At 49.7% G+C, this 20,587-nt stretch overlaps 1 protein-coding gene across 5 annotated transcripts in view; it reads left to right on the top strand.

Moving 5' to 3' along the window:
• The window catches only part of Prkn (parkin RBR E3 ubiquitin protein ligase), a 1,203,648-nt gene that overhangs the window by 1,160,696 nt on the left and 22,365 nt on the right, over positions 1 to 20,587 (top strand). The window lies entirely within an intron of this gene.

Genomic DNA, 20,587 nt, shown 5'->3' with positions numbered 1-20,587 from the left:
GAATAGGGATAAGGTACATCAGAGGAGACATTGGGATAAGACAACCAAACAGTAGCTAAGCCAGAAAACTCACTACTGCCCCTACTTTTGTTTTATTATTTAACGCCTTTGTTGTAGGTGTGTCTAACCTGTGACGCATAGGCTGTGTGCGCAACCCAGCTGTGAACACAGCTCAACACTATATCATAAACTTGCTTAGACCATTGCAAGGGTTTTTGTTTGTTGTTTTTTAGAGTTATGGGGAGATGACTCGATTAAGCAGTTCTCAAAGCATGACAGAGTGTGTAGATGACATCTGTCACAGTCTCAAAAAGTTGGACACGCCTGAAAATTACTTCTGTGTGTGGCATGCACAGACATCCCTTGCCTTATGATGGGGTGGCATCCCAAATAAACCCATCATAAGTCGCAAATATTACAAAGTCAAAAGTGCTCTGAAAGACTCTAACCTACAGAATGCCCTGACTCTAACCTACAGAATGCCCTAGCTCAGCCACACAGCACACAGTAGGGTCTTGATTGCCAGCCCTGGCTGGTGACCACAGGGCCTGCTACCCCTGCCCAGCATCACATCAGAGGATGGAACCATGTAGCTACTCAGGGAAGAGGCCAAAGTCCAGAGCCCAAGTATGGTTTCTACTGAACATACATCACTTTTGCGGTGTCCTGAAGAATCAGAGCTGAAGCATGGTAAATCAGAGACCATCTGTATCCAAGTACTCTAATAGGCAAGCAAATGGCTGCACGGTTTCATCAGTCTCACTGAGAGTGCTAAACTGTGTCTTCATCCTGACTGAGGAAAGATCACCATTTCCTGGACCCCATTCACTAATGAGCTATTTGAGGCTTGGGGAAATGGAAATGGGTTTCCTTTTATTTATTAATTATGGCCAATCAAATCTTAAGAGAGAAGAGTTAAGAACTTCAGCACAGTTGATGAATTTGCTCATTAGTTTTCTCTCCATATAGTTGTTGACAAGGGTTTAAACATCAAATCTATGCAAATAAATGCTCCATTTCATTGATAAGAACCTAGTAAATAGACATAGAAATTTTAGAACATTTCAATTTTGTAGTCAAAAACATTAAAGATCTGGATGATCTCAAGTCAGTGCAAAGAGAAGTGTATCCCTGTAAGGTATTGTGCAGCTGTGTTTACTCAATATTAGCATAACTAAATAAATATAATTAGTGTGCTTGGGTCTTCCATACAATCCTCCATTGTTGACCACCAGCATCTCAGGAGACTTAGGAGTAAACTGCTATTTCCACAGCCAAGGAGGCAACTCTGCCTTCTGTTCATTTATTTCAGCTCAGGGACACTCAAGTTTAAGCTCACTGGGTACTGAAAGCAGGAATAATAATAGCCCTGGGACCCCTGCCTTGAGATCTTTGAAGCAAAGGATGATGAAGCAAGAGACTCTGGGAAATGGGGATAATCAAGCAATTTGCATCCATCAGTACCCCAGATATGAACCAAAGCTTCCAAGAAGTGAGATTCTATTCGAAGAGGAGGAACAACCTTACTTAGTCTTAAGCTGCCCAGGCACCTGACTCTCCTGTAATCCCATCCATCCTTCAGGAGGAAGCAACCAACCTTGGTGTTTAAGATTTTTTAAGTCATCATAACCTTAATATCTAAGCCATAAAAACAGAGAAAGGAGCATTAAAGATGACCTTCTGCTCACATGATCAGTACCCAGGGAACTGTAGCCATCATAATATCAGTGTGTATTAAACTGAACATCTGTATGGGTCAGGAAGCCTGCTAGGCTAGCTGGGAAAAGGTAGATGAGGATGCTTCCCTTAAGAGGATGGCAGGCGAGTCATGGGAGAGATCTAAAGGGAAATGAACAATTGTATCAACATACCTGCTGGCCAAAGCCCAGCAGATCTGTAGTTTTGCTATAACACTTCCCTGGAAGTCACAGAAAGTGGTTCTGAGCTTGTCAAGCAGAAGCCTGGACTCTTCACAGTGGTCCTAAAGACCGTTGCAGAAGAGAGCATTTGTGGGCAAAGGTACAAGCATCTCTCCTGCCATTCTCCTGTATCCATTCCTGTATCCCCAAGCCCTATACAGAACCTGTGCGTACACATTGGATAGATGTGTGTTGAGTGCTGGTAGCTTCTTAATGAAAAGGTGTTATTTCACTTAACAGATATATACCAAACACATATAATAGATGCGGCATTGTTCCAAGCCCTGTGAATAGAGGGCCAGAGCCCTGCTTTTGTAGCAGTTACGTGAACTCCCTAGATACTGAAAGGTCGTACAAGTCAACATAAGGATTTCGATGAGTCATGGCTAAGGCATGTCAGCCTTGAGTCTAGAGCCTTCCTCTAGAGATCCCTGACTCGAGACATGCCTCCTATAGACATCGTAGAGCCCCAGTCACAAAGCCACCCTCACCCTCCTACTCCTATCTGAAAACAAAGCAAACTGCCCAACAACTTAAGAAAAACATGTCTGCTGCCCACCCTGGTGGTCTAAATGAAAATGACGCCCACAGGCTCACATATTTGCATGCTTAGTTCCCAGCTGATGAGCTGTTTGAGAAGGCTTAGGGGGTGTGTACCTTGTTGAAGGAGGCGTGTCCCTAGGTTTCAAAAGCCCACGCCAGGCCTAGTGTGTCTGCCTCTCTGCCTGCTGCCTTTGGATCAGGATGTAAAACTCTCAGCTACGGCTTACCGACCTCCACGTTCTCCAACATGATGATAATGGACTAAGCGTCTGAAGCTGTAAGCTAGCACCCAATGAAACACATTCTTTTACAATAGCTGCCTCAGCCATAGTGTCCCTTCAATAGAATAGTGACTGAGACATCCACTGTTGCCAGAGACAGGACCTGGACTCTTTGCCGTCACATTTCCCCAGGTCTTGAATTCAGTCAGGGTCCCACAAGACGACCAATCAGATGGGAGGCACCTGTGGTGGTGGGGTAGGTCACAAGAGCCAACAGCAGTGTAGAGGGCTGGGTCAGCATTGGTGGGGGCCACAGGCACCCTAGGACAGAGGAGGCAGGTACTCAAGGAGCTGTGAGCTAGAGCCATGGATGAAGGAGGGGCCTTGGCATAGGCATAGTCATGGAGAACCCAGCTTTGGACCTAAAGCAAGGAGGGGACATAATGGGACCTCTCAACTTCTCTCTTCCTCCTTCTCTGTTCTTGTGTTTCTCACTGGCCACCCACAACTGAAGGTTGTTGGGGTCCTCAGGACAAAGTCCACAGGAGTCACCCTCCTGGGGACAAAGAGGGAAATGCATGCAGACTAGCCAGCACATTCTTGATGGGCAACTCATCAGCCCTCCATAGCTACTCTTGGGCATGGAGAGGATGAACCAGGCAAGCTATTTCATCACACCGCAATGGCCGGTCCCCTTCAGCAACAGAATGAAGAGGGGACTATTTTTAACAGAGCTGACTTGTTTCTTGCTGCCCACACTCACTAGGAGGGTACCTGCGGCAGCTTCACTGCCCTGCGGTCCTGAAAAGGGCAACAGAATCAGTGCCTAATTGCAACCCCCCTTGAAACTGGTCTCCAGATGTGTCCGTGTCCAAATGCCGCTAATCCTCATGAACCGCCCCCTCACTGGGCCTCTTCACATTTTCCTTTCAGTTTAGTTCACTCAAGCATTTTTTTCCTGTGAGCCACCTGTAACTCCTCTCTGTTCTTCCCTTCATAGCTGATCGCTTTCTGTTTCTTGATCCTGCATTCTCCAGAAAGGGGAGCCCATTTCTCCTGGGGCCCAACCAGCTTTTACCATCAGTTAAACTGCCTGACCCAAAACTTAATGTATTTTTTGATTAATGCAATTTCTTTTAACGGCAAACTCAAAACTTGCTTTTCAATTGGCTTTGAAATATTGAACAAGCTTTAAGTTGTAACAGCTGAGAGTCTGCGGCAGAAGATCAATCCCTTATGGCCAACAAGAGTCCAGCCCCATTTGCTCTTGCCTGGGACTTGTTTCCTGGGTTCTCTGGTCCCCTCCACACTCTCCTCCAAACTAAACGCTTGCTCTTACAAACCACAAACACTGATCCACTCTCCCAGTGGTTCACAGTAGCTGATGGTACTCTCCCTGTCCAGTGGCGGGGCAAACTGAGGCGTCCCAACATTGTCTAAAGCCACAAAGAAAGTTGACATCAGTGGCTCTAGTTGAACAGAGTCATTTGGGAATGGTATCCTCTGTCTGTCTCTCACTCACTTGTTCTCGCTCTCTCGATCTGGCTAGTGAGTCCACAGTACCCAAGAGGAATGCATTCATCCCTAACTGCTGAACTCCTATTTAACCTTCAAGGCCTAGACCCTATGTCTCCTCCTCCACAATGCCCTCTGCACAACCCAGTGCCTCCCCTAAGCCTCAGGATAACTGTGCATACCCACGCTGCCATCTATCCCATGGAAACGCTCTTCCTGACTTTACTTCCGGGTGCCTGGCACCTAGCAGGTCCTCAAAAGTTTGCAGAATGACTGCCCGCTCCCTCTGTCTCCACTCCTCCCCCAGAAGGTTGCAAAAGCCCCAGAAAAGAACTGGTCACTTCCAGGCTGGTTCTTGTCTCAGCCATCTTTTCAGTCGTAGGAGGAAGGAGGATTACCCTAGCGAAGCACAGCTCACTTCACCAGCCTTCCGAATCACAGGAATTAAAGCCAGCATTTGTCTGGGATGAAAATAATTGCGTGCGCTTGGAATGCATGTGTTTACAAATCGCTTGCAAATGTCCCTTCTTGTGCTGAGCATCATCACAACTTCTTTGTGATAGACCTTTATCAAAGGCAGGGAGGGCACCCAGAGATGTAAGGCTGCCAGGAGACCTTTATCAGTGTCGTGATACTTGATAAGTCGGGTCATTCCTGCTTCTGCTCCTTGATTCCTGAACCAAGTTTGCTATTTATTGGAGACGTGGCACCGGATGATGGGTGTTGGTTTACAGAGTAGACTGAGTTCAGAGGACAACACGTCATTTTAAAGCATAGCTCTAGCTGCATGTTGAAAGCTACTCCATCCCTCTTACCAGTCCATAGCTTCTGGCCAGTATGCTATGGCATAGGACCAAATTTCCCTGTGGTCATGTCCCCACTGTGACACATCTTTTGTTTCCAGAGGATGTCTTTGGTCCAAGGCAGTGTTGTTCGGGATGTCGGGCATCAGGTGGTAGAGCTGCCTAAAGCTGTGTTGTCCATAAAAGCAAACCCCATACCCAGAGTAAGAACAACTTCCTTTCTTTTTTTTTTTTTTTTCTTTTTCGAGACAAGGTTTCTCTGTGTAGCTTTGCGCCTTTTCCTGGAACTCACTTGGTAGCCCAGGCTGGCCTTGAACTCACAGAGATCCGCCTGGCTCTGCCTCCCGAGTGCTGGGATTAAAGGCGTGCGCCGCCGCCGCCGCCGCCGCCGCCGCCGCCGCCGCCGCCGCCGCCGCCGCCGCCGCCGCCGCCGCCGCCGCCGCCGCCGCCGCCGCCGCCGCCGCCGCCGCCACCACCACCACCACCACCGCCCGGCTTGAGCAACTTCCTTTCAAGATGAGATGTCTTCCTCTTCCAGGACATTGTTGATTGGTATCCTTGAGGGATGAAGCTCTCCTCAGGTCTTTGTTGGTGGCAGCTTGAATGAAGAACAGCAACATCAGCAACATCACCCTTGGTAGCTGGATGTCTGATTGACAGGAACTGGCTGTGATTGCCTCACAGAAGCTCACTGAAGTGGGATCAAAGTGGCCAGTAGCAAAGGCTGGCCAAGGCCAGAGATCTGGCTTCTCTCCACTTTGTTTGGGAAGCATCTGGGTGTGCACTGTCCTGTGAGCATTACTGTGTGGCAGGTCATTCACATCTCATGCCCCCTCGAATAGAACTGCCTGTGTGCTTTCCTGCACATCCCCTTGACCTACTCCTTCTCCGTCTTGCAGATTTTCTCTGTCCATACCCTAACTAACCAACCAAGGTGCTACATACCCTGCTTATGAATCTGTATATACTCTCAAGACCTTTCTTTATTTTTTTAATTAAGATTTATTTATTTATTATGTATACAGTATTCTGCCTGCATGTGTCCCTGCAGGCCAGAAGAGGGCACCAAATCTCATTACAGGTCGTTGTGAGCCACCATGTGGTTGCTGGGATTGAACTCAGGACCTCTGGTAGAGCAGTCAGTGCTCTTAACCACTGAGCCATCTCTCCAGCCCCAAGACCTTTTCTTTCCACACAAAGTAGATACTAAACTTCTCTCTACACATTCATTGCCACAGCATAATATCACAAACTGAGTGACTTATAAAGAATAGAAGTTTATTTCTCAGTTGGAGAGTCCAGGGGTCAAAGGTAGAAAGGTACCCAGTGAGGATCTGCTAGCTAAGCTTTTGATGAGACCTTTTCGTTGTGGAAGAAGCAAAGGTGTTTTTCTGGGGGCTCCTTTATAAGGACACTAATCCCCTTTATGGGATTCAGCTTCACAGCCTGGTCACTTCCCAAAGGTCCCTAGTTTTCAACCGAGGAGACTTGAGGGGACACACACCTTCAGACCCTAGACAGTGCATTGCCCAAGGTTCAGCGCATCTAGAGGGGTTCTCCTCACCCCTCATTTAATGTTAGAGGAGGTCATTGTGCAGCAACAATAGGTTCCTAATGGTTTTCACACGCTAGGAAAACCCAGCTGTGAGGACTGCATCCCTCACCAGGCCCCCAAAGAATCCTACTGACTCCACACCTACCAAGCGTCCAGCAGGAGGCAGTAGCGCCACAATGGAAGATGACGGGGGTCTGGACCACCCGCTTACACAGTTTCTTCCTGCACTGTGGCCTCGTGTGGTCTCATCCTGGAAGACACATGTCCGTCTTAAGAAGAATCGCTGCCTCAATGCTCCGCCTCCCCAGGGTTTGGCAGGACATCATCAGCTCTGTCTCTCGTGTGCATAATTTTCGGTGGCGGGGCACGGTAGATTATGAGTGGGGTTCTCTTTCTGTATCTCCATAAGCACCCTATTTCTTCCCCCACCACAGACGCCTGGTCCTGTGCCATAAGGTCTGCCGGTTCGGGGCTACTCAGAGCCCAGCCTGACCCTGCTGCCCAGTCCTTGGTTGCTCTGTGCCTAACCCTCAGCCTCCAGGGCTCTGTCTCTGCCAGTTATGACTCCGTCCAGCAGGAGGGTATCCAGTTCCATCCCTCTTTTTAAAGTTTGCATCCTATCTACAGTAGGTACCAGTTGTTACCAGGATGATGCCTAGAGAAACAGTCTGGTACCTGGAAGGGTCTCGGGTGCTTTCCGGAACACTGTGAAGGAATGCAGCAGGAGCAGACAATGGTTGTGGGTTATTGGCTCCAGAATAGCTCCTGTGGCCTAGGGCCATTTTGCTCCAGAACAAATCTTTTCACACCGGCTAAGTGCTTTGTAAAGGCACCACCGTGTGCCTAGAGGTATCTTCAGCATTTATACGTCAGACTTAGAAATGGAACCACAGGCGGTTGCCACAGAAGGCTCAGAAGACCTTCAGAACTGAGAGATCCCCACACAGTGCTCAGTAGGGGCCCAGGACCCCCTGTGTGCTAGACAAACGCCCTCCACTGAGTTTACCCTAGCCCCAGGCTCATGAACGGCGCCTTGCCTTGTGGCAAGGGGGCCGGAGGCAAGCTTTCCACTGTGGGCCACACACACAGGAGTGTGGATTGATCAAGGCAGTACTCTGTGGCCGGGGATGATCCTGGACTGCATCTCAGCCCAGACCATCAGCGCCCAGCACTCTGGGACACTGAGACACCCCAGACCTCGGTCCCAAGGTGACTGTGGCCCCTCGTGTGACATGAGAGAGCACACAGCAGCCTATGAATACAGCAGGGAAGACAGAGCTACGGTGGGCCTGAGGGAGAAAACCACATAATGGGAGGAACTAGGAGACGGGCTGCCAGGTGTGAGCGCTTTAGGAGGATTAATTCTAACCTCGCCAGGAGAGGAAACAGCAGAAGCAGGGTTTTTTTTTGGGGGGGGGGACAATTTCAGTGTGGACTTCTCCACAGAGGTGTCCAGGGGCAAAAGCAATAGATGCATAGGGCCTCTTGGAGGAGGGAGCTATCCTGGAGCCAATAATCAAGGTTCTAGATTGCCTGTCTCCAGAGGATTGCCCTTACCATGATCTATACCCACCCAACTGTGTGCCGCCCCCCCCCCCCCAGTCAAGACTGTGAGGGGCTTTTCCTATTGCCGTGATTTGGGAATGTATTTACGGAACCATCGTTGCTTAAGTAAAACAGCTGTATTGATGCCGCTCCTCCTGAGCCCTCCACTCCGGACACAGCCTAAGTGATGTGCAGACAGAGCAGGATGGCGGTGATAGATCTCCATTAAAGCCAGCACGTCCTCCTGGAACGTCCCTCCATCTCGTCTATGGGAGCTAAATAAACGCTGAGGACACCAGCATTCTCTCAGTGGTGCATTTACAGAGCACTTAGCCTGCGTGCAAAGGTTTGCTGGGGAGCAGAAATGGCCCGAGGCTGGCCATCAAAGGAAGCGTTTGATTTCTCTCCCACGCAGTCAAGTCACTCAAACGCTTGCAGCTTTTTTCTTCTCTGCCACACGAGGCCAGTAAGAGCTGCTGAACTATAAATAATGAAATGAGAAGGCACGTGAAGTATTTTACAAGTCCGGGAGTACCACAAAAATGATAAAACGGCGGGCCTTGGGTTGTTTAAGGCTGGATGCTAAAAATGTCGGGTACCACAGAGGGAACATGAAGGATGCGGTCGAAGGGCCAACAGGAGCGTGTTGTATCCAGGCTAACCTCAGGAGCGTGTTGTATCCAGGCAAACCTCCCTCTTTATCAATTACCTGGTCCCAGCTGTTCTGTCACGGCAGGAGAAAACAAGCCATCAATAACCTATTCTCCTAAGTTGTAACAGAAAGAGCGCTGTAACAGAATAACAGAGACTAAGTGATTTATGAAGAAATAGGTTTAATTTTGTCTGTTCAATTGGTTTTTCAAGACAGAGTTTCTCTGTGTAACAGCCCTGGCTGTCCTGGAACTCACTTTGTAGCCCAGGCTGGCCTTCGAACTCACAGAGATCCACCTGTCTCTGCCTCCCGAGTGCTGGGATTAAAAGCGTGCGCCACCACACCCAGTTTAGGAAAGAGCTTTCTTTTGGCTCATGGTTCTGGAAGTCTAAGCATGCACCATCATCCATTCGGCTTCTGGTGATAGCCTCATGGCAGTTCAGCTCCGGGCAGGAAGTGGAGGACAAACAGGCCAGTGGAGAAAGGGAAGAGACGGTGCTGACCCACTTTGTAACAACTGTTCCCTGGGAACTAATCTAGTCTAGAGAGACATTAATCCCTCTTAGAGGGCCCATTTCCCAACACCTCTGACTGCAGCAGATTACACAGGACAGTGGCCTCACATCTACCCTGGGAGGCAGACGCTTCCAGAACAGACCCAGAATTCATTCATTCGTTCGTTCATTCTCCCCCCTCCCTCTCCCCTTTCCCTCTCCCCTCTCCCTCCCCTCTCCCTCCTCTCTCCCCCCTTCCTCCCTTCCCTCTTCTCCCCCCTCCTCCCCCCCCCCCGCCCCTCCAAGAATCCTCCCTGCACTTGAGAAGTTGCTCTCCTTCTCTCCCGGCAGTCTTAGCCAGCCAGCTGGTGCCCTTCCGCTGTTATCCTAGATAAGAACCATGGGAGGCAAGAAAAGGCTTCTCCAGGGCGGGTCCTTGGCAGCTCCTGAGAGGAAGATAGCCGCGGGTAACTGGAGCCTCGGCACGTGGCGCCCCCTGGTGTCCCAGCTCTGGTGCTGCACTTAGGTACAAGCGCCCTTAACCCCACAGCCAGCGACAGGTGTTAGGGTCAGGGCCCCGCGCCCTTGGACAGCAGCCTACGTCCATGTCCCCAGCCCAGCGATCAGGACTCAGCCCTGGTGCTGCAGCCCTTGGGCGGCCAGCTCCACGGCCCTGAGAGGCTGGCGGCCCTCTGGAACTCTTCTAGTGACCAAAGCCCGCAGTCTCTCTTCTCATGGCTCTTGTCCCATCCCAGGCCGCTCTCCGGAGCTCCGCAGCTGTCCCACGCTGCTTTGTCCTCTGTCCCTTCTCCCGCTCCTACTGACGATGTAGCTGCCCCAAATGACGTCTTCCGAGCCACCCCACTGCTGGCTGGAGACTGCTGTGCCTCTCCCCCCTGCCTCAGCTTCTGCAGCTGTCGGGGCTGCCGGCCACCCCACAGCTCCGGCTCCGCCACCACGTCCTTCTCCGCTGTCACCAGTTCATCCCACTCCACTAAAGAGAACTCTTGCAAGTAAGAAAGTGGAGATGAAGAGAGAAGCCTCCTGGAGGCTTTTGTTAAAGCACCCGGTGAACAGCACAAGAGGGTGTCGTCGTCCCACCCCCCCCACCCCCCCACCCCCCCACCCCCCCACCCCCCCACCCCACCCATCCCCCCACCCCCCCACCCCACCCCTCCCCCGCTGCCTCGCAGACGTGCGCCAAATAACCCGCTACACCAGAAAAGGGACTTTGTGCGGTCACGCGCACCTTTCTGTAAATGATTGTGTTCACTCCAGGCACGGAGCCGTCCCTTTCCCACCAGGTACAGCTCTCCCTCTGCCAAGTCATCGGGGGTGTCCCCTCGGGTCATTAAGAGTTCACCAAGGCTCCTGATGGCAAAAATTCCAGCGTAAAGTATTTGAAACCGCTGTTGCCGAGGCCGCTCCTCCGGGAGCCGAGCGCGCTTCAGCAGCAGCCGGCAGCCGTTTTTGTGTACCTTCCTCGGAAGTATTCACAACAGTGGCGCTGGCCAAAGGTATTCTACCTAGCTCCTTGACGGACAGTCCTCTGCTCCAGGCAGACAGCACGCCAGAGAAGAGTCTAAAGCTGTCGGTTAAAAGTCAAATTGCCACCAAACTGGGCGGTGGTGGCGCTCACCTTTAATCCCAGCACTCAGGAGGCAGAGGCAGGCGGATCTCTGAGTTTGAGGCTAGCCTGGGCTACAGAGTGAGTTCCAGGACACACACCAAAACTACACAGAGAAACCCTGTCTGGGAAAACCAAAAAAAAAAAAAAAAAAAAAAGTCAAATTGCTTAATCCTCCAATACGGTTGCTTATTTGCAGAAAAATAATCAGGAGAGGTGTTTGCAATATTAACCTGCTATTGGTATTAATAGTATTGCTATTAATATTAATAGTGGTTTTTTTAATGATGTTCTAACATGCTTAGCAGCTGCCCACTGACCCAGGAAGAAGCGGTCCCCTCATCTCTCTTGCTGGGATGATCTGACTATAAAAAGAGCAACACTAAGCTCCTGGCGGTCTGGGGTGGGATTTTCTCCCCCCTAGAGGCCTCAGCACCTCCTGAGATCTTGCCTGGATGAAGCTTCCAGTCTGTGTGCTGTGCTATCTTACCTCCGCTCTCGCCAGAGGCCAGCTCCTTTCCAGACACCTTCCTCAAGTCCCCATCCTGAGGAAGACTTGGGAGAGCCTTCCATGAAAACAGCTTCCCAAAAGAGGGTTGGACTCTAGCATCCATTGTGAGGAGATGGAGACACAGCTCCACATGACTCTCTCAGCAGCCCGAGGAGTTCTCTCCTCAGGAACTCCTCTCAAGCCAAACCAGGACACAAAGTCAGACACACCTGAGCGTGTGAGTGTGAGCTTTTCAAAGAAAAGGAAGTGAGAGCTGCCGAGTGTGGGCACCGGCTCCTCGCGGGAGAGCAGCAATCCGTTGTCTTAGCGTTAACCAATTTGGTGGCTTTGGGTGTTACCTCCAAGGTTTACTAAGAACCCCTTGATAAGTCCAGAGACACCCGGGGTGGCACTGTAAGCTGACGCGGTAAAACTGGGCGCCACTGGGGCTGCACAGGGGTGCTGGTGAGCGTCCTTCTCTGCCGTGGTAGGAAACCTCGTGTTTGGCTAGGAACGGGCGGTCTTGAGCTGTCGGCGATTGTTCTGGAATTCATGCTTCACCACTGGTGAGAGGTGTCAACCAGATTTCTGGGTGAGGGGTTCCTTTCCCCTTCTCACAGGCCCCCAAGTTTCCTGCCCCGTTAGGACCCTGTCACCTGGTCCCTGAGTCTCTGTCTCTCTGCGTGTTCTAGACTTCAGACACAGACTGTTAGAACAGCCCGAGTGTGGGGCGGATGTCTGGGAAAGCACGTTGCCACTCGTGTGGAAACTGGAGAGGGGACTTAGACCAGACAGGAGAAATGGCTTGTTGGGTACGCTGCAAGAAAACAGTAGCTGGACGGGAACTGGAGTGTACACCACGTCGAACAGGGCAGTCCAGACCGGCTGGCTTACAGTTCTGGGATGTTAACAAGAGCCTCTATGTACATAATGTGCAGGTCTGACATCTTTGCTACGTAACGTAGATGAGGGTATGTAACACAAATCTTAAACTATCTTACTAATAAAAACACGAGAGCCAGGTATTGGGGTGAATGCTGAAAGATCAGAGAAACAGAACCAGCCACATCCAACCTCACCTCGCCAATTCTTCAGCTGATCTCATTTCCTCAGACTGGAAGCCTCGGAGTCCTCATCTGAATGGATCTCAGCTGAACTGCTGCGAAAAGCCAAAAGCTTAACAAGACTCTTCTAGTTCCTGGTCCTCATGCCTTATATACCTTTCTGCTTCCTGCCATCACTTCCTGAGATTAAAGGCGTGTGTCATCATGCCTGGCTGTTTCCAGTGTGGCTTTGAACTCACAGAGATCCATATGGATCTCTGCCTCTGGGTCTCGGCCTCTGGAATGCTAGGATTAAAGGCGTGTGCGTCCACTGCCTAAACCTATGTTTAATAGAGTGGCTGTTCTGCTCTTTGACCCCCGGATAAGTTTATTGAGGTGCACAACATATCAGCCACAAGGGTCATACAAATCAAGCTGTCCTGGTAGATCTAAGTTCAGTCCTGGTCCAAAGCTGGAGTCCCAGAGCATCTGGATACAGGTCTGCAGTGTTGGGTTACTGCATTCCCAGGCTAGCAGTTTGAGAGTCCTGGGCCAAATGTATAAAACTTCCCTAATGCAAGACAGGTTCTATTTCCTCATTTCTTATGAACTTCCCTTTACAAACACTATACACAGTCACTCACACTCACACTCACACACACACACACACACACACACACACACACCACTACTAAATACCACATACATCACAGACAAACATTGCACATACCCTATACATGTTCTATCACACAAAGCACACCATATGCACACATCCCACATACTATATAAAACATATATACCATACCACATGCACCCTATATACCATAGATACATCTGTCATGAGCACACTTGATCAGAAATCTTTCCACAATGTCAGAATTTGTTGAATAACAATAAATTCACAAGTTACAATTGTCTCAATGTCAGCAGTTTGCCAAAAACCCCAATTCTCTTGGTATTTTGGCAAAGGTAAGCACGGGCTCTTTCATTCTGGTCTGAATTGCCAACACTGACTATAAACATGTCTCTATATCTTTCAGATAGATATACATACTTATACATATATGCTGGGTACAGAACAGATACAAAGGGTTTAGAAAGCTCCAGAAGAATTTTAGCGTTTTCAGAAGTGGGACAAGAGGTGTGAGAACTGATTCTGTCTTGCCAAGCCAGCCGCAGAAGCAGCTGCCGCTGTAGAATCAACCACCATGGAGCCAGGGTCGAAATCAGAGACGTCAAGATGAGTTCAGCTGCAGGGGCAAAAGGGGGGGCGGCTGGATGGAGGCCCCGAGGAGGCAAGAGAATTGGGCAGGTGGCAGATGAGTGCCAGTGGGCATGGAGCTGAGCCGAGGGGACAGTAGGAGTCCTCTGTCGGCGGTCCACGCTGGGTGTCAGGCGACAGGTCAGTGGTGGCCTTTCCCACAGAGGCGCCAGGCATCCATGGGTTCCAGGGGAGGGAGTCACAGCCTTTCCTCAGCCTAGCATGTACAGCGAGTTCTCGGGCCTCGTTCCCTTGATGTGATTGTAATATACCCATGTGCCTCTGCGGTCTCAATTCACCCTCGTAAATGCACAGGGCACCACACTTCCGCTCCCTGGAATAAGTCACGTACAGTACTGCTGCAGGGGTGGTACCAGACAGGCAGTGCTATTTGTAAGTCCACCCAGGAGCGCAATCATGCTCCACCCTCCAAATGGACTCAAAAGCTGCTTGTAAAACATCTCTCGGGGCAAGACACGGTCTGGAAGAACCACCGTTTCTCACAATATGGAGTAACGTATGCAGGACACAGCTGAGTTTAATACTACCACACACTGAACATACATAAGTAATACATGTCGCCCACGCACATACACATAACACACCTCCTACCTCCCACACAGCACAATGTATGTGCACAACACAGACACCGCACATACATGCAGAGCACACACAGAGGTCTTACACAAATATGGGCTCCCCATATACATACTACATAGTCACTAGAGAGAGAGAGAGAGAGAGAGAGAGAGAGAGAGAGAGAGAGAGAGAGAGAGAGAGAGAGAGAGAGAGAGAGAGACTGGCATTCCTCTTCAGAGCGCTGCAGAGCACCTCTGGCCACCAGAGGGCGCTAAATCCTTAGCAGTGGGTCTCAACCTGCCTAATGCTGTGACCCCCAACTATATATAAAACTATTTTTGTTGCTACTCACAACTGTAATGTTGCTACTGTTAGAAATCATAACTTAAATATCTCTGTTTTCTGATGGTCTTGGGTGACCCTTGTGAAAGGCCATTTGACCCCCAGAGGGGTCGTGACCCACAGGTTGAGAACCACCGCCTCAAGGGCGATGCTGTGTTTCCAGTGAACCAGAAGTCAGATTCCTGCGTTTGATTCTTACACCACTGTCAGTGTTTGAAAAGCTAAACGCTGGATTTTCGCTGTCATTAACCCTTCATTCCTGGGCTCTTGAAAATCAGGGGTGGTGGGAAATGCACCTGACCATTGGCTGTGTCTGTGTCTGGGTCAGAGGCAGGCACCAGAGGATCACAAACCTGTTCCAGGCTTTGATGAATGTGCTGTGCCAGAAACACAGTCAAGCATGTTTGTGTCTTTCCACGCTTTTAGTTTACTGAACAGCAATAATTTCACAAGGGGCCAATGGTTTCCACGTCGGCTGTGGCTCCTCCTCATACCCGTCCTGGTCTCTGGCTGAGGTGGATGCAAGCTCCTTTGTCTTTTCTTTCTTTTATTGTTTTATTGTTTATTGATTCTGTTTTTTAAGACGGAGTCTCACCATGTAGCTCCGGCTTGTCTCGAACTTGCTCTCTAGACCAGACTGGCCTCAGACTCCTGAATGCACAGTCTGGGTGTCAGGTGAGAAGTCGGTGTGGGGTCCCTGCCATCCCAGCCCTGGGTGTCTGCCACCGTGCGGGGGTGAGGGGAGAGTCACACCTCTTCCTTGGTCTGGCATGCCTGATCCATTCTTGGGCCTTGTTCACCTGGTGTTTTTCTGTTATTGAAAATAGATTATTTTTTCATACATCATATTCTGATTACGGTTTCCCCTCCCTCTACTCCTCCCAATTCCTCCCCGTCTCTCCTCCCACATCCAGATCCTCACCCTTTCTGTCCCTCCTTAGAAAACAAACAGGCATCTAAGGAACAATAGTAAAGATAAAATAAGATAAATCAAAAACAAAGTTGAACAGGACAAACCAACCAAACAACAAGAAAAAGAGCCAAAGAAAAAGCCTAAGAGACACGTATGGACACAGAGACACACACATGTTCACACACACACATAGACACAGAGACACATGTTCACACACACACATAGACACATGTTTACACACACATATAGACACAGAGACACACATGTTCACACACATAGACACAGAGACACACACATGTTAACATAGACACAGAGACACACATGTTCACACACACATATAGACACAGAGACACACATGTTCATACACATGTACAGACACAGAGACACACGTTCATACACACACATACATAGACATAGAGACACATATGTTCACACACACACACACACACACACACACACACAGACACACATGTTCACACACGGGAATCCCACACACACGGGGCCAAATGTCTGAGGCCGTAATGTCTACACAGAAGATACAGAAAGCTTTAAAAAATTGCCAAAAGACTGCAAAGGGTTTTTATTATTATTATTTAAATACCATTATGAGACAAAGACTGGTGCTGTGGTGGAATTCGTTTCCTGTGGCCCGTCTGCTACTGGACGTGCAGCCTGCCCTTAAGAGTGGTTTGTTTCCCCTGTGAGACTCCCTTAAAAAAACCGATTTTCCATTTGTCAGTGGCTATCAATTGGAGATAGCTTCTGGTTTGGGGGGCGGGGAGGGGGTCCATTTCTTTCAGCTCTAGAGCTCCGTCTGATGCAGACCATGCAGGCAGGCCCTGTGCATGCTGCCTCGGTCTCTGAGCTCCTGTGTGCACCAGCCCTGCTGGGTCTAGAAGGCCTTGATTCCTTGGTGTCCCGGTCCCCTCTGGCTCCTCCACCCTCCTCTTCTGCAGGGTTCCCTGAGCCCTGAGGAGGGGGCTGATGGAGACATCCCTCTTAGGGCTGAATGTTCCAGGGTCTCTCACTCTCTGCACATTGCCCAGCTGGGGGTCCCTCTGTTGTTCTCATCTGCCGCAGGAGGAAGCTTTGTCGGATGAGGGCTGAGCAAGGCGCTGATCTGTTTCCCTGGCCGCCGGTTCCCAGGGAGTCCCGGATGTGACTTTAATATGCCCATGTGCTCCCAGTCTCAGCTTACCTGGGGCTTTTGTAAGTGTTCCACCAACAGTAGAAATGACAGCCGTTGTCATCAGCAGCAAAAGTGTTTATTGGTGAAATTATTAAGGCCACTCCACGTAGCTAAAAGGAAGGTTTATTTAGTGGGTAACTTACAAAAAAAGGGAAAGGTAGGTTGTGGGGGTCTGGGGAAGGTGTATCGAAGTCCAGCAGTGTCCTCTGGAGCTCTGCTCTGTCAACCTCCACCGTCCATAGTCCCAGAACCGAGAGAGCGCTCGCCCATCCAGATCTCGGGTCTCCAGGCGCCTCCCCTGGCCCCGCCTCATAGGCGTGACAGTTGCCAGAGTCTCAGTGGGGGTTGGAACGTATTGTAAAGTATATTTCTGCAAGTCTAGAACACATGATGTAGCCTTGTGTCCACCAGTCCTCAGCCAGAAACTCTATAAATCCCATCACTCTGATTTTTAAAAAATCCCAAGTATAGCATGCACACATTCTCCTAAAAGGTGCTATTCACTTGCTCACCAGCAGGGGGCGGGCTGCTCACAGCATAAGCCTGCAGCCAGCATCAGCTTTGCATGCTGCGGGATGGGGTGGAGGGAGGTCAGTGTGACAAGCAGCAAGTGTCACCAGGCATTGGGTTACAGTGAGAAAGGTGGAATTTAAAAGCTGGCACTCACTGAAAGAGAACCTTACTGGAGTGTGTTAGTATCTTCTCAGCAATATGTGGCTTTGACCCTTTTTAGAAAACAAATTTCACTTTCATTTTTAGGACTAAAAGATACATCACCACTTTACTTTCTGACCCAGGATTACAAATAAATTTTCTAAAACATAAAAGAGAGACTTGTATAGATATTCCTTACTTCTGATAGTTTTTTTGTTTGTTTGTTTGTTTTTTGGTTTTTCGAGACAGGGTTTCTCTGTGTAGCTTTGCGCCTTTCCTGGAACTCACTTGGTAGCCCAGGCTGGCCTCGAACTCACAAAGATCCGCCTGCCTCTGCCTCCCGAGTGCTGGGATTAAAGGCGTGCGCCACCACCGCCCGGCACTTCTGATAGTTTACGTGCACATTACCTGTGTCCCCTAGCCACTATCTGAGCTGGGAAAGCCACAAATTCGCTTTCAAAGCCGTCATGGGGAGGACAGTAGTGCTGCCATTCACCTGTATTCTTAAGAGGACTTAAGACCTGTCAAGGCTCCAACAGTCTTTGCCATCATTGCAAATTCTCAATCTTGATATCCCTGTCTCTGTGAGCTGGAAACGAGGGTGGTCATGTCCACAGAGCAACTGAAGGAGAAAATACAGTCTTCATGCAGGGCACGCTGGCTCCTCGCTTGGCTCTGCATTTCTGTCCTCACAGAAACCATCACGGGGTCCCGTGGTGCTGTTATCACACTTCCTCAGATGAGAGGAGGCTAGGTCTTCTGCCCAAGGTCATTAGCGAAGAGTGGCATCGGGCTTGAAATCCAGGCACAACACTTGCAAGGCTCTGCCCACATCTCATGATGCAGACGCTCAAATCCGTTCCCAGGCAGATCCCCAGGACTGCATACAAAAGTGTCTGTCCCTTCTGGAGTCACAGGCTGTCTAACATGCCAACCCTCAGCTTTGCTGGGGCAATTTGACTCTCTGCCTCTTTCTATATGTATATAGATAGATGTAAAGAAATATATGTATGGAAGGAAGCATGTACAGAAAGATACATATGTGGGAGATACGTGCCTTAGAAGAAACTGATTTTTTTCAGCTATAAAATATGTAAGAAAAGACGTTTCTCCTATTTTCACCTCCACTGTGCACACACATACACTTCCTTCCTTTCTAGCCAATCAGCTGCCTTGTCCTGCTGCCCCCCCCCCCTTAACCACACTCTATATTCTGTGTGTATCTGCGGCAGTGCTGAGTCACAAGACTGTCTGCTCCTAGCGACGTAATACAAGTTCTTGCTTTGCAGCGTGATGAGTAGGGCTGTGCTGGGGTGGGCGTGGGGGACATTCACCCTCCTCGCAGTGTTATTTCCCCAGGCCCCAAAATGAGATGTGCACTCCTGAAGAGTAACAGTGACAGCCACCCCCAAGCCTCTTCTTGCCCCTCACAACCCGAGGGGCATTGTTTAAGGATTCTGCTTTCTGTACCCCACCGCATGCCCCCTGAATGCAGACCTCGAGAAAGTGAGCATGCGCACCTGAATTATCTAAAAGCTCCCAGCCTCTGATTGAGATCGCTCCAGAAGGATTTTAACAATGGTTTCCAGGCATTGCTTCAGGATGCAAAGCAGAGATGTGTCCACCTCTGTGGGAATTCCCCAGGCATGCTAGCATGTGCGTGACAACTTTCTCCAGTGTTAGGTGACCATCAGCAGGGATGTGTCCCCCACTTCCTGTGACTCCTACTGGACCAGGGTAGGAAGAACAAAAATGGCTGTAATGTGGGAGGGTACAGGAGAACCCTTCAAGACCTCCTGGGTGACGTTTGCTAAAGAGAAAGGTAGGCATATGGTAGGTACCGCAGGACAATCAGGGACGGTAGAGAGGAAAATGTTCTGACTCTGGCACCTAGGTCTGCGCCTGTCCTGGAAAGTTTCCGAAGGTCAGGCCGAGTCAGAGCCAGCTGATGGCAAGTGGTAGGAACATGCACGGGCTGTCTCTGTCCTAGCATCCCAGGAAGTGGGTAGATGCGACCTAGAGGCCAGAGTGAGTATCAGCGCTTTCCATATTTGTGATCCCAGAGAAACTATGTCCATTTAAAACTTGTATGAATGTCTACTTTGTTTCGTAAGTCAGACTCTTCAAAATGTATTGTCTTAGTCAATAGGGTTTCTATGACAGAGTGCCGGAGACTGTGTGGTTTATAAACAACAGACTTATCCCTCACAGTTATAGGAATTGGGGATCAGGGCTCCATCATGGCTGGGGTCTGGGGAGGACCCTCTGTCAGGTTGCAGACCACTGATGTGTCCCTGTTTCCACATAATAGAAAATGAGCAAGAGAGCTGCCTGGGCTCCCCTCTATGAGGGGGCTCACCCCACTCATGACAGCCACCTCAAAGACCCCGCCTAACGCCATCCTACTGGGGCTCCAGATTTCAACATGTGAATTTGGCAGGCGGAGTCTATAAAGGAAGAGATAACAAGGTCTACCTGTGAAAGCGAAAACATGAGTTGCTCATGGCTTCCCTTTTCCTTCTCCATCCCAAGGGTCAGAACCTCCCTTATCCTTCCCGTTCCTCTGAGCCGACTGACAATTCCAATAACTCAATTGATACTAGCATGGAAATGGTCACACAGGCATAGTCTTATCGTTTTTGCATCACACTAATCTGAAGAGGTCTGGCTGGGGAGATGGCAGGTCCCCTTGCAGGGAAATCCTCAAGGGTACTTGTTCAACCTTCAAGTCATACCCACTAGATCCTATGTATCCTAGGACCAGAAATTGGTATTTTAACAGAAAAAAAAAAAAAGGTATTTTTCTTGTTTGTTCTTTTTCATTATCTCTGCTCCCCCACCCAAAATACCAAAGCACATTATTGTAAATTGGCTCTGCAGTTTCTGGAAGGTGTGCTCTGGCCCATCTCTTAGGCTGAGCACACACCCCTTGTCATGGTAAACATTTTGTTCACCTGGCTTGGTCTAGCTATGTGCAATAAAGCCTGTGCATGTGGACACACACCCTAAACCGGAGACTTCAGAGCTCGGGTGTTGAGCCAGAGTCGTTCCAGGTAAGCACAAAGCCTCCACATGAGCTGGCTCATCTCACTATCTCTGAGGCTGATCGGCACCACCCATGTTCCACACACTGTTATTAGCTAAGTCAGTGAGGATGCGTGCAGACTTGAGCGTGGGGAAGCCTGAGATTGCTTAGCACACACACACACAAATACAAACAGATATGCACTCATCTGTAAGTG

The sequence above is a fragment of the Peromyscus maniculatus genome, chromosome 16 (genome assembly GCF_049852395.1).
Source record: "Peromyscus maniculatus bairdii isolate BWxNUB_F1_BW_parent chromosome 16, HU_Pman_BW_mat_3.1, whole genome shotgun sequence".
NCBI lineage: Eukaryota > Metazoa > Chordata > Mammalia > Rodentia > Cricetidae > Peromyscus > Peromyscus maniculatus.
The sequence above is the reverse complement of the archived record's forward strand: the minus strand, read 5'-3'. Positions and strand labels throughout refer to the sequence as shown.